At 36.5% G+C, this 15,371-nt stretch overlaps 1 protein-coding gene across 2 annotated transcripts in view; it reads right to left on the bottom strand.

Moving 5' to 3' along the window:
* The window catches only part of MCTP1 (multiple C2 and transmembrane domain containing 1), a 236,695-nt gene that overhangs the window by 61,381 nt on the left and 159,943 nt on the right, over positions 1 to 15,371 (bottom strand). The window lies entirely within an intron of this gene.

Raw genomic sequence — 15,371 nt, 5'->3', positions numbered from 1 at the left:
TACACACACAAAAAAGTATTTTTGTTCCTTTACGTGCTTGTTCATGGATGTCAGCAGGAATATACAACACGGTATGTCTTGATTTTGAGATAACCGCATAAGACTCTTGTTACAGAACCTTCAGTCATCTGAAACATGGAGTTATCTCACCACCAGGATTTTCAAGTTTCATCAAGATGTTATTATCTGCACACACAGAAAATGAACTAACAAAAGAAGTGGCACCTATGAGAACATATATTAACCCCTTAATGACAAAGTCCGTACATGTACAGAAAATGCATTGTTTTCAATGGGTTTAGGGACCGCCCATTGTCCTTAAGGAGTTAATCATTTGAACATCCAAAATATACAAAACATTTCATGTAACGATTCATTAGTATAAAAGTTTGGTTTAACAAGAGGCTTTTGCTAAGATCACATGGTTTGTCTGTTTATAATGTATAGATATAGCACTTACAGTATATGTGAGTAATATTATGAACGAAACCACCACAGAGAATCACGTTAAATCTGCACTATAATTGTGTAGAATTAAATTATTTTTATATTATTATATTATTATATATTATTATTAGTATTATTATCACTACTACACACGCATGAGCAATGTTTTCCACATGCTACTGGACATGCATCCGATAATGCAGCCGACCTTGTATGCTAGAGATCCTATTATCTGTCCTGGCTGTGAATTACATGCATCTTATTTGACTCAATATATTACTTTACAGATGTAGCTATGCGGCAGCAATGTGCTATCAGAATATCCTTGAGATTACTATGATTCATGTATACATTAACCATTTGTCCTCTGGTCACGTGAGCTGCAGTTTAACTGCGGGTTGGCTATGATGAGGTTAAAGTGCACTGCGGTCTGGTGGAAGCACCCCTGTCGAAACTCTCAGCGCCCCATAAACGAGTTTGTCAGCCTGTTCTAGTTTTAGCTGTGAGAAGGTCTCCAGTGTATTGTACTACATGGTTTCCCTACGCACTTCACCATGCTCATTATATGGGAATAAGTGCCTTGGAAGGCAATCCACTGCTGCTACATAAGTGTTCTTCCACAATTAAACTCCAATCAGCTTCAGTTAATTCAGTGGGGGATTAACATGCATTACATTACTTCACTTGTATTGTGCTTGAATGACTATACCGCGTGGAATTAGCAGGGTATAACTCGAAACATTTAGTGTTTTCTGTACAATATTGGTGAACGTAGCAGACTTATTATTGCCTTTATTTCCTTTATTTCTGCATTATACAATGCATTATACAACCCGGCATTTTAGGAATATCCGCTGTTTGTGTTTTAGAAATAGTAAGTCTTTGTCAATAAAACTATTAACAAAGTACATGAGATCTGTTCTTGACTCTGAACAATATGGTTCTAAGCCCTTTAATGAACTGCTATGCAATTACCCTAACGACACTTTGATACATTTGTAACTCTGCTCATGGAAAGAGCATCACTGCCCTATTTGTTCCTTGATAAATTATATTTAACCCATTAATGTGATGGTAAAATCAGCCCCAAACCCTCTGATAATGCGATTTACTGGTGCTAGCAATTCATACAAATGCATGGATAAAGTAAAAATTGTTTAGGTATACTTTTGTTTTTATAGCAAAATACTTATTATTATACGAGTGCTATTTTGAGTTCAGTCTGTATGCATCCCTCTCCTTTAGGTGTCGGAGGGCTTTGAAGTGTGTTGATTATTGCGTCGGTCCTCAAAGTGTTAATAATGTTATCCCTGTAATCAGTCATTTCTGTTTTAGGACTTGAATTGTCTTTGCTTGGTCCTGAAAACACGTGTCTAATGTGCAGAAATGTCTGAACAATGATCCAGCCATCCAACACTCAGACAGGTGCGTGTGTGCTGATCACACTGATCGCTTTCTACAGCCATGAAACAGGATCCGAAACAAGAGGACGCCATTTCATTAGTCTACTGTTTCCGTTCGACATTTATCCAAAAAAAAAAAAACAGCGACTGGTGTTGATCATCAAGTCTCGCGAGGAAGATTTCGTTGAAATTAGCACAGGCAAACACCCCTAAGGAGATAACTGGAAGCCATGCTGAGAATTTGCCTCGGTACATGGAAATAAACATGAATTTTGCAGCACTCCAGACGCAGTAAAAGTCACTAGAAGTGCTGTCACATCAGGGGATAATCTATTTCAGCTAATTAGCACACAGTTGTACACGACATACGGGAAACTGTTCCATAAGTTGTTGCATTAGGGCTCAGGAGCACTAACACAAACAGGTATTAAGCAGAAGTGTGGCAACTGCAAAGTAGGTGTTAACGCAGCTACCAACAGGTATGTTCTATCGCATTAGACGTTTATTTATGCGCTGCATCTATTCGGAAGACTCAGTTACTATCCTTAACGTCAGCTGACCCCATAGGTTTTATTGTAATGACTTGCTAAATGGTTTTGATAACAGTCCTTATGAAAACCGTTACTTGTCAGGAGATAAAAATATTCTGAACCAAATCACCTGTAGTCAAGCAGGGACTTAAATTGCTCAGATGTCATTAAATAAGAATATCAAGTACTTAGCTCTGGACTACATTATGTTGCCTCCATGGAACAGGACAGACAGTATTTTGACCACGACCGGTTTCTTGGATCTGACAGGTACTCATACAGGTGTAAATATTTAATAAAACAGCCAGTCTTGTTTTTCCTCATTGGTAACATAAGTGTTGTTAATTGGGGAAATCATCATGAAAACTCATGTTAGTCTACAGAGTCTAATTTCCAAGATGGTGAGTATGTTCCATAGCATAACACAGGGACGGCCACAGGTATTTCAACAAAGCGATTATAAAACATAGTCTCAAATCAATTCTTGTAGAATCTCTGAATTGAGTCCCAATGCTAACTATGACATCCAGTAGAAGCATCTAAAGTCCCTATTATAGCAACACTGGCGTGTTGGTGACAAAGTAGACATGGCCGAATCCACGTTACTCTTTAGAGCAATTTTCATTCCCCCCCTCTGCAGTAATCATTTGCACAAGCCCCAACAACCAAAAACCAATAAATGTTTCCACTCGTTTCTAAGAAAAAAACACAACAGCAAAGAATTGTGAAAAGAAACATATATAACGTCCTTAGCCAAGGGACAACTGGCTTTGCAATAATCCATATTATGGGCAAAGTGCTGACAAAGAGATCTTATTTAATATATTGTGATCACTACTGTGGTTGCAGTAAGTCCTGCTGGATAGTTATCAAGCAATATCTAGCAGATCTTAACCCCCTGACAGATGACAGGAGGGAGAGGGATTAATAACTTTACAATGCTTTCCCAGTTCCGACAAGTGACTCATTAGGAAGTAACCCTGGTAAGGTGACAAAATCTATAGAAATAAATTAAATCTAAATTTTAACATTGCTGATTATTCTGCAACCAAAATAAACTTGAATATAACATTCAAAAAGCTGTTAAGTAAGAAGCTGTCTGCATGCTTTGAACCATGATCGTTGTCAGGAAAACAGACACATGATATAATGTAGCAGGTGGACTTTCATGTATTATTGACAAATACAATGTTTACTTTCCGACATCTACATTTTCATAGCAGAGTACGCAGTCTCGTACCGGGTTTAATGACCTTTCCAATGAAATGGCAAATTCATGTAATTCTGTCCAAATTGCCATGAGGTGTCCTACTAGTTATGTCCTGGTTACCACTGAACAGCATGATAGAGCTATATAAAATCCTTTGGCATTACCTCAGATTTTTACCATTCTCTCCTGTTAATGTGTGACTTTTTGGTTTTGTAAGGTTAGTTTTATTATTTCTATCTAGCGGTAACTCTCTTGCAACACAGCTGGCGTGGAGGGCAGAGATACCGAACACTATTCTTTTCCTAACGTTTAACAATGTTCCAACAGCCAAAAAGAGATGAAGAAGAAGAAAAGACATCCTTGGTGACTGGGCCACTGTCCCTTTCATGTTGGAGCGCTGAGGATTGCATTCCTTGAAAAGTGAAATGTTATCCTGTGGCCTGATAATGACAAATCATTGGCTTTGTGCTCAGCAGTTGACTTTCATATCAAAGCCTGTTTCTCCGTAGGAGAAGGAGAAAAGCTTTGCCAGGCAGGGGAATTTACATGGGCCGTGCCGTGTCCTTCTCAGAGGGAACTAAATGTGACCTTATTTTCAAAGGACATTAGAAAAAAGCATTTGACGGAAGTTACACTACTGCAATATTTCTGTACTGTGTAGATCAGTTATATAAAGAAATCATACATACAAATATCATGTACTTAAGTACTCAAGCCTAGATGGATACCAACCACACCTCTAGACTGTCCTTGTTGGCTCTAGACTGTCCTTGTTGGCTCTAGACTGTCCTTGTTGGCTCTAGTCTGATATCACGATACTCTGTAATGGACCAAAGGAGCTAAAATCTGAGATTCTCCTGAATGGGGAGTCACCGCAGGGCTGTCCATTCTCGCCTCAGATAGCCTCAACTTTTTGGTTTGTATATAACAAATAAGTCAAGTTAGGGGCCAGTAATATAAATTACCCTTCCTGTGATTAAGAGGAAATAAAAGCTAGCCTGTTCCCACCACTTAAACTGTGTTGGTTGATAATTATTTTCTTCAACGTTTGTTTTTTGGCTCCTGAGGGGTACACAGAAGACTGCTCGTGGTTTTACAGACAACTGACTAAAAATAAATAAGGGCACAACTTACATAATTGCATCCTGTAAAAATATGTTTTCTCATCACTCCAACTTCTAAGGCTGCAAAAAGTTCAACAAATTGAAAGAGTAACTCCAATTATATATTTCATTTAGAGAGCCAGACATATAAAGGTTGGTTTTTCTAATATGCGTAAATCACTTTTTTTTCCCTGTATTTGTACACATCATTACACATTGCAGGATTTCTGCTACGTTCATAATTTGGATTTGGAAAAGTAACAAACCCTGTTTTTAACTCATTGCAAATGTTCGAGAATATCGTAAGTTTCAGGTTTTCGCGATAATTTCCCCAGTTCATGTGAAGAACATGTGCAGCCTCAGCCATTTGGAAAACATTTTGACAAACTTGACCTACATGGAGAGGGAAACTGTATTTTATTAACATTATTTTAGGAAAAAAACATTCTTTCAGGCTGTCACACTTGGCCTAGTCGTACCAAAGGCAGGCATAGGTTTTACTAACCATCCTTCTCTCCAATTCCCTGAGCAACAGTAACAGCTGAACCACTCTGTATACGTTGTTAACTACTCTTTATATACCATGGAGAAAATGTGTAGCTTGTGCATTTCCAGAAAGAGTAACACAATGTTCAAAGTCTGGGACATATCCAAACATATTTATCTATACTCTCTTTTTAGGTGGGTAGAAGTATTTTACAGCCCTAAATTAGCCTAATTCGTCCTACGAATGGGGTCTCTATTGAGCAGAACCCGCCGAGCAACAATTATGCTTTCTGAAAAAGGAGACAATATGCCAAAGATAACACATCCTTTCCCCCAATATACCATTACTTTAAGGTCATTTATATTATCAAAGTGCGTTTAGACAGGAAGTAAGTAAGACATATATCTGGATTACTTGATCCTAGCTGGTCAGGTAGGCATAGATAAATACCATAGATAAATAACTACAAAGACAAATTTAGTATTCACAGACACACACATACACACAGGTAAGCAACTAGAACAAATATTTCGAAACAATGCAAGATTCCTGCTAATTAATAGAGGCAAAAGCTCACCATACTGTGCTGCTATCACACTCTGAACACTTGTTATAGAAACAATAAAAAGACTGTTTTATCTCACTCAAGAGTATGGCTCCCTTGTTGTCTCACTAGTTCACAAAACAACCGGTGTTGGAAGAATAGCCATCATTTTAGGGACAATGGCAGTCCCACTCGGGCACTCAAGGATAATAGTTTTGTATCATTAACTTTGCTGCACTTCCAGACAAAAAAGAAATCTCAGATTCTATAAGCCTGTGTGAGCAGACTTTACAGCGTGTCCTTTTATTTGAACATATTTACTGATATAATCAGGTTTAGTATGCCTGAGAGCAAGCACAAAATTACCCAACCTTTAATATTTTCAAAAACCATTTTTCTAGAAAGTATGCCAAGCTTGCTGTGTGCGAGGACACTGGAGTAATGAGATTTCCTTCTGAAGAATATAATTTCTCTAATTCCCTTTTTTTTTAAGTAAAAGGACTGAAGAACGATTGCGTCAACCTCTATTCATTATACTGCAGTAAGAGTAAATTAGAATTGTATAAATTGTATGGAAATATTTATGTCAAAATAAGTGTTTTTCTCCAGAACTAATTATTTTACATGGTATAACAAAATAAAGTTAATATTCTATATAAGAGAAAACTTTCTTGCCATATATCTATTTATCTAGAGGTTATTCTGATCCCTTGGGGCACACAGGAAAAGACGGAGACGTAAAATATTAATTTCAGCAACTCTGAGCAATACAATGTTGTGCCTACAGTTTGTAAAAAAAAGAAATCACATTTAAGAACAGATTCAAGTAGTAGTTCATGAGATAAACAAGATTTTGCCCAAATTAGTGTACAGTGTTGCTTTTAAATTACAAACATGAAACTGTAATAACTTAACTCAATACGGGAGTACCATGACTTAGGTACAACTTGTAATGAAATATAACAGTAGCCAGTTCAATATATAGCAACATGATAGCTTTTCAAAATTAGAACGCACACTAATAAGCTGAACATTTTTGTATTGCTTCCAAAACAAGCAAAAAGTAGCCAGCAGTCATTTCAAAAGTTATTCTATTTATGTAGATATCTTATTGTAGAAATAAGTTAACAGTGCCACATTTTGGATAACAGACGGACAGAAGGTAAGCTGTCTAACTATGCATTTTGCACTGATGCCTTTTGGTTAAATTATTTTATCGTCTTTTTTGTTTATTCCCCTTCATATTCTTTATAACAAGATTTCAATGGCTAGTAGAACTGATAGAGTGTAAGTGGATTATAATAGACCGATCCTTTAGCCAGATGAGTGCTGGAAATAGTTGGGGTAACGAGATGCTCTCAGTTTAGGGGAGAGTCCCCATGCCATCTAACATCTGCCCTCTGGAAATGCCCAATGGAGGCTCGAATTCTATTGTAGGTCTAATGTCTCCTGGTATGTAAATATTTAAAATGTTTTTATTATCAGTATATCAATATCCACTTATTGAGGTTACACAGACTTAAGTACAGTTTCAAATATATTCACATTTCTTTTCAACAACAAAAAAAGTTAGCAGTTAAAATCGATAATCTGCTCATTCCAGTTCTGTACCTTATTTGACTACTAAAAATTCACTATTGGGGTCTAATTTAACTAACACTTTCCAATTATCAATGCTAAATCTTGACAAACAACAATGCTTTAAACCAAACATTTTTTTCAGTTCAGGATATGTCTTTGTAGAAATGGTTACAAATGTAATTAACAAAGTACAAAAAGACAGAAAAAAAATAAAAACCTTAAGAGAAATGAAGAGGTGTAATTACTATATATGATTGTGGACCACAATAACGTCATAAACTTGCAGTAAATTGTTCTTGATCAGTCCTCACTATTTTTTGTTATTGATTATAGTATGGAAATAGGTAGGAAAACAGACTCTTAATTACACTTTCTGTAGGTCATAAGGAATAAGCCAACTAACGAGACATAAAATGTTAGCCTTAATTATACAGCTACAAATTTAAGATATGAGATGAAATGGTGCAGTCTCTGACATATTGAGAAGGTCTTCCTAAAGATGTATTTCCTTAAATAAACAGTCCTTCTGTCTCGCAGATGTGCATCATATGGAGTAAGACTGCTCTCTACAGTATAAATGTAGAAACACATTATCTGGAACATCCAGTTTCACTATCCTATCTAGAAACTGTGCTCAATTGAAGAAATGTACAAACCGGCTTCTTAGGTCACAAAATCATTAGAAGGTTACCTAGCTTGTATAGCTTACATATATATATATATACTCGCACATTTAATGTTCTTTTATATATGGCTTACATTTAAACATATGCTGCTGAGTATTGGGAATAAGTTTTGCACAATCCTGTTCTGGTTCAGTCTACGCACACAGCTCATTAAATATGGCAAAATTCTCTGTGGGCAACCTGCCTTTTTAGAACAGCCCCGCTACATTAATCTGTTAATGTTCCCTATCACTTTTTTGTCATCATTCTCTCTCCATATTACCTGGACTCCAATTCCATTCCTACATCGACAAGATGGACATAAGCCAAGGACAGCAAGAGAGGTATGTTTCCTGAGTGGACCCAATTTATGGTAAAGAGCAGGTGGAACTGTTGGGCAATAGTGAGTAGATACTAAAGGGCAGAGACTGGCAATATCTAGGCACAGCCTAATACCATTCCTCCTATCTGGTGAAAAAGACTCTGGTGCTGAAACAAAGACCTGTCACAGTGTGAGCTTTGGGGCAAAACCCATAATATGCTTGTGAGGAGCATAATAAACCAGTCAGGTGAACATCCTTAGTCCTTGTTACAGATGCTGATGTGGCACTTAAGTACATGTACTCTAAAGAACAAAGAGGTACCTCTACCAATGGAGGGAAGGTTCTCCAGCTTTTAGGGCATTCTCCCATAGCAGACACACAAGGGTAACACATGCTATAGAATAAAAAAGTCAAGTTTGCTCCTAAAGCTTTTCTGTTCTAAATCCATATTCAATTGACACAAACGGAATACTTAGTTTCTATCTGCTAATGCCGCCCAGCTAATTTTCCATAATTAACAAACCTCTGAATCATATAGAGTTCTATTTAAATCTAGACCACTTGTTTTGCAACTTTAAAGAAGCAGGTCATACGCTTACTTTGGCTTTTTAATTGAGCCCCAGGTCAATATAATTATAGATGTGAAACTGTAATTTGTAATTCATATATCTGACGGTACTGCTATAATTTCAATAGCTTCTATTTGCCCGTAGGCTAGTACTGCCAATTTTACTATCAGAGTTTTTTCTTTTACAAGTCACTTCAACTATGGAGAAAATGAGATATTAAAAAATATTAGATATTAAAAAACAAATCTTTGTTTTCTGAGAATAATGTTTCATAATAATTCAATAATAATTCAATAATAATGAAAAATCTCCGTGAACCCCTACAGATTCAATGTTTCCCCTGACTTTAAAGGATAAGAAGGCTTGTCTCGCAGTTGGTGTTTCAATTGATCCCAAAGGTGTTAAATGAGGTTAAGGTCCTCCACACCAAACCCACGTTTATTGGGCAAAGTCATGCTGGAGCAGGAAAAGGGTCTTCCTTAAACTGGTGCCACAAAGTTGGAAGCATACAGTTGTCTAAAGTGTCTTTGTCCTTCACTGGTACTTTGAAGAACAGTCCCAGACCATAATCCCTCCAAACTTTATAGTAGGCACTATGCATTCCAGTAAGTAGCATTCTCCTGACATTCGCCAAACCCAGATTTATCCATCAGACTTCCTTAAATTGAAGCACGATTCATCACTCCAGAGGACATATTTCCAATGCTCCAGATTCTGTTGGTGATGTGCTTTACACCACTCCAGCTAATACTTGGTATTGCGCATAGCAATCTTTGGCTTGTGTGCAGCTACTCAGCCATGGAAACCCATTTCATAAAGCTCTTGACGCACAGCGCTTGTGCTGGTGTTGCTTCCAGAGGCAGTTTGGTACTCTGTAGTGAGAGATGCTACAGAGGGCACGCGATTTTTACATGCGCTTCAGCATTTGGAGCCCTGTTCTGTGAGTGTGCGTGGTGTATGCATGGTCTATTGCTTTATGGCTAAGCTGTTGTTACTCTTAGAAGTAGTAATAGAATAAAAAGATTTAACAGCATGCTTCCATATTAAAAATCACACTCACAAAAGTCAGATGCCTTACAAAATGTTTGATCTTCAAAGTATACACAGAGAGTGTACACGGCAGTCAAGTGAGTGCGCTGTTTACAGTATATGCTTATTCTATTAATACTTTGATCGTGACCATGGGGGAAATCTGTTACCTTATTTTATTGAGAGAGTTGATGGGTATAATGGACCTAATTCCATGTGTTACTCCTAGATGCTTCAACATCACAAGAATAGCACTTACAGTGGACCTGGGCAGATCTAGCAGGGCAGAAATTTTATGATCTGACTCGTGGTAAAGGTGGCATCCTAGGACAGCTCCATGTTTAAAGTCATTGAGCTCTTCTACTGCCAATGTTTGTCTATGGAGACAGCTGCCTGCGTGGTTCATTTATACACCTGTTAGCAATGGGTATGGCTGAAACACCTAATCTCAATGATTGGGAGGGGTGTCCACATACTTTTGGTCATGTAGTAGAATTAAACTTTAGACATATGAGGGTTTCAAAGAACAATTAAAAACTGGGGGCAGATGTCCCAACAAAGGGACTGTTCCGTGAAAACAGGGAGATTTATTCACCCCAAACTCAGGGATCCTAGATTAATACATGTAATTGTAACAAAAAGTTTTGATCCACCAAAGTGGGTTGAAGACATTGGACGGCAGAATACAGATTTTTTCATGACTCTTTTTTTGGCTACAGTTTCTAGGTGTATCAGAGTGACTAAGCTAAGGACACCTACTACACGTTCTCTACTTCCTATGGCGGCACATTTGCATTGTAGCACTTACACAGGATATAGTTGAATGTCTGAATACCTGACTTTTGAGTGTCGCCTGACTGGAAACTGATCAGATATGCTAGTTAGACTGTCTTATGCCATTTACACTACTTTCTTGAGGGAAATATATAAAATAATAATAGTCAACTAATTAATTGAAATACTGTGCCTCTTGTATAATATAATAATACAGTGTATTCCATTGTACAGCTCTGTGGAATATAATGCCACTATATAAAACAATAGATTTAATAATAATAATAATAAAACAAAAAAACTCACAAATGATCTCACACCTAGCCCCTAAGCTGAGGTAATCATCAAGCCTCCATATATCTGAATGTTCCTAACATATACTTTGATTTCATCTGTGTTAGATTTGGCTCTGTTATGCACCATGGAGGCATAATACTTTGTAAGGATTAAAAAAAAACAACTGATCGTAAAAGGGAATTGTTCTTTCAGTTAGACGTCTAGAACTACTTAGCTCTGAATAATCATATATTCCATGGAATAACCATTCCATGGAATAACACTTGTAATATTGTTTACATTCAGACCAGACATGGATTTTGCTTGTAAGTGACTTATACCCTTTTGTATAAAATTACAGATCTGAATTATGCATTTCTCAGGACATATTAAATTTCTCCCTCTTTATATTATTCTAGATGGACCAAGATTATAACTGCATAATACTTCCCTCTAGCAGAGGTAAATGCAATAAAACCATGTTTAACAATCTCTCCGATGCTTAAAATAAGCTTTACACGCATGCTTCATAAGAAAATGACAAACAAGAACTGCCTTCACAGAAAATAAATAAATAAAATTACCCTATAATATAATAATATTAATAAAAAAAAAGTCCCTTGTCGCTGATATCTTTCAGTATTTAGAAACACTCCAAAGAGGCGCTAACAAAATATGAATCACAAATTATCAATTATGAAAAATAATCTGTCTTGTGATGCAGCTGTAATGTGAAAAGATGGATTACTTGCCATGAACTAATAACACCATAGTTTGCGAAGTCCGTATTTGTGTTTGTCTTATATTAGGTAACTTCAAATTATTTTTTGAAACCACATTAGTTACAAAACAGATGCGTTTGGCAGGTGTACAATCCGGTCGGGTAAAATATAATATTGCATGCCAAAAGCAGCAGGTTCATTCAAGCAACAAATCTAATAATCTCAGGAGCGATGTCGACGCTGTAAATTCAAACTGGAAGCTTGTTATAAACAAAACGAAAATGCAAATCTACAGACCATCTAAACAGTGTGAGTATATCTCTTAAATGTTTCATATTAACGTGAGATCTGCCCCTCAGTGTAATACGGAGCTTACAGATATGCATACTAAATGCTATATTTCACACTTATATACACTAAATGAATTTACGTAATTGCATTTACATACTGAATTAGGGAATGTATATGTATAAAATCCACTTTAGCTTCCTTTTGCAAGGAGCAGCATGATTATTCCTGCCTGTTAAATTATCTCTGCTCCGGCGTTGCGTTGCTGACTGTTGCTGATTGGTTCAGACAGCCTTTATAAGGGCAGGTTGTAGAGGAGAGAAATAATCATACCTGGGAACTTCTCGGCTCCGGCTACCTGGAGCCTTCCCTTGCAGGACGCAGCCAGGACTGCACACATACGTCAGCGGGCGGTCCCGCTGACGTTGGTGGGCGGTCCTGTGACGTCAGGGGAGTTCCCGCTGACATCGACGGCGTTCCCACTGACATTGGTGGAGTTCGCGCTGAGGTCGGGGCGATCCCGCTGACACCCCTATTTAAAGGAAAAAATGGGCGAGGAGCAGGGCGTGTCAAGACCCCTCTCCCGCGACCCGTTGAATTTGGGTCTTGCCCCAGAGAACCGGAGGAACAGCGCTCACCTGGCAATCTCCAGGTCAAACCCGGAGAGTTCCCAGGTATGGAGATAATACTGCCTCTGCCACAGTCTGCCCCTGATCTACGATTCCAGTGAACTAAATATCTCCAAAACAATTATACTGATTAGCAAGAAAAAAAACACAAGCTATAGGTAATTCCAACACATTAATTTACCTACGTTAAAACCTATGACGATCTCCTCGTTAATTGTCTGAGCCAGCATGTGAAAAGGTATAACAGATAACAAATAAAGTCGTGGAACTGATTGACACAGTAAACTTTTCCTCATCAACTTTCTTTCACTTTTTTCAAACAATTTGATCTAAAAAAAATTCACTGTAATTTGATCAATTCTCAAAGTTTATTAAGTGAATTTAAATTATACAATGTTTTTCAGTCTTAGAATTTGAACATAGATTAAAGATTGAAACATTTTTTCTTATTTTTTTCTTAAGGGTTTTTTTTTTTCTTTTTCTCTTGGAGCATGAGAATTTTAGGGTTTTCAAGTACGCTGACGTGTTCAACACTCCTTCAAACTCCTTATTTAGCCATTTCTTAGCTTTTGTATTTAGGTTTTATCTGGTTTCAGATTATATTTAACACACCCAAAAATCTAATAAAAATTTTTCTTGAAGCAAGGTCAGGAATTTTATTAATTTTAAAAACACATTCTTGGCAAGCATGCACCTGACCTCCCCTCTCCATAATTAGTTGTTCATATATTTTATTTTATAAGATCTTTGTAATCTAATTTATAATTGATGCAGTAATTGGGCCATATTTTATCATCCCAGAAACCCTAAAGCTGTTAGGTTCCATTTATTGTTTTTAATATATCTTAAAAAAAAGCACAACAACAAAAAAATTGCAAGTTATTAACAAAAAGGTTATTTTAATACGAAAACTCAATTTTACGTGGCGTGAACTTTAAAGCTAAATACAAGCTAAATCCATCAATGGGATTGGGGCAAGTTTCGGTTTCCAAAAGAATATTTTCAGTAACAGAACGTTAAAGAAAGTTAAGAATCTGAACTTTCAGCAGACCAAGGATTTCACGAGCAAGTGCCTTCATCATGTGTAGGCAATCTCCCTCTTATCAAGGCTACCTTTTACCTAAAATGCTGAACAGGTGTTTGGAGCAGAGTCTATAACCAAAATATTTCCCCTTCTAACCTGTGCGTCCGATAAGACGTCTTTCGGAAATATAGTGGTTACACATTCCTGTTATACCTTTAACAAACTACTATTTGATTTCGGCCATGCTGCACAATGCCGACTCTATTTGTACCTACGCTGTACTAAATTACAGATAAGGTTACAGCAAATTTGTTTTCTCAAAAAATCAGTGAGGCCTAATATCCCCAGAGTAATAACAGCCTTGTCTTTCATTTAGAACTAGCACCGGCGTCATTTTCCATCAAACAAAGTCGACTTCCTGTTACAATGGAGCTGTTCTTAAAATTCTGAATGGGATATGGCTCAATTTGCAGGTGTTCAGGTAGAAAGGTAAAAGGGCATTTGACCCCTGTCGGGCAATTGTTACATTGGAATGTAACATAAGAAAGTTACCGGGATCATTCGCTGGACGAACTAAAGAGTTTTCAGCTCAGCGTTACCAAAGTCAGATCAGATGAATGCATACTAATGAAGATGAAGACGGTGATACCAGTGAAGTTAGTGATACCATTGGACAAATCCAAAAATGAGTATTGTTGTTCAGCAGCTATACTATTATAAAATAATAATTTCAGATTGTACAATATTTTTCTTATAAATAGCATAATATTTGTGTGCTGAATTATTTTCCTGATTGTGTCAAAATTAAAAGATTTAGATCTTGATTTATAAATCAAATAATGTATCCCTTAAATGGCCTTTCAACACACCATTCTATAAAAAATAATCAATTATTATCTTTTTCTGAAAAAAGGCAAATGATTGTTAAAACAAGGTATAGAGCATCTTAATATTCTATTAATGTTACTTTTTGAGGTGGCAGGGCTCTATGATGAAGCATTAGATCTTTTTTCAACAGTAAGATAATAAAGAATAATTTTTTTAATGTTTTTCTAAACACGAATCAATGAAGATACGCTTCAATAAATTATTCCTTGGTAGACACAAACACAATATACAAAAGAATAGGCAAACAGTAAAAATAATTATTCCGTATAGCCTTTATTATAGGTCAGCGGCTGAACCGTGCTCACACTGGAGGCGTTCATAGTCACTTGTTATTTTATTCCTATAAATTAGTCTGCAATAAAACACAGCAAGCATTTCAAGGCGCTTGTTAATAGTCAAGACAGCAAATTAAGCCTGAAATGAAGGTAAGTTGCAATAACAATTAACAAGAAATAAAGAGATGTGGAGTATTAACGGTAACTTTTTAAAATGAGACCCAAGAGTTTGCAAGAAACGTCGTAACATGTCTATGCTGTAGTAATGATTCTTTCAAAACTTTTAATATTTTAATCATAAAATACTAAACTATACACGATCGGGAAGAAAGGTAAATAAAAAATGACTTCTTTGTTCCTAGCTGCAATATAATTTAATTGATCCTACCTAATAACAAACAGTTAGTATGCTTGCTATTTTATCGATCATGGTTAATATTTTTTTTGCTTTTTTTTTCCCTGTGATACTACAGTATTAGCATTACAGAAACTAAATTAGTTTCAAAAGAGAGGAGAAGCAAATGCATTAGGGAATTGTTGTTAATATAGCTTGATAATCTTAATAATCATATCTAGGAAATTACATTGTATTTCACACAATAAT

This window comes from Spea bombifrons, chromosome 1, assembly GCF_027358695.1.
Source record: "Spea bombifrons isolate aSpeBom1 chromosome 1, aSpeBom1.2.pri, whole genome shotgun sequence".
NCBI lineage: Eukaryota > Metazoa > Chordata > Amphibia > Anura > Pelobatidae > Spea > Spea bombifrons.
The sequence above is the reverse complement of the archived record's forward strand: the minus strand, read 5'-3'. Positions and strand labels throughout refer to the sequence as shown.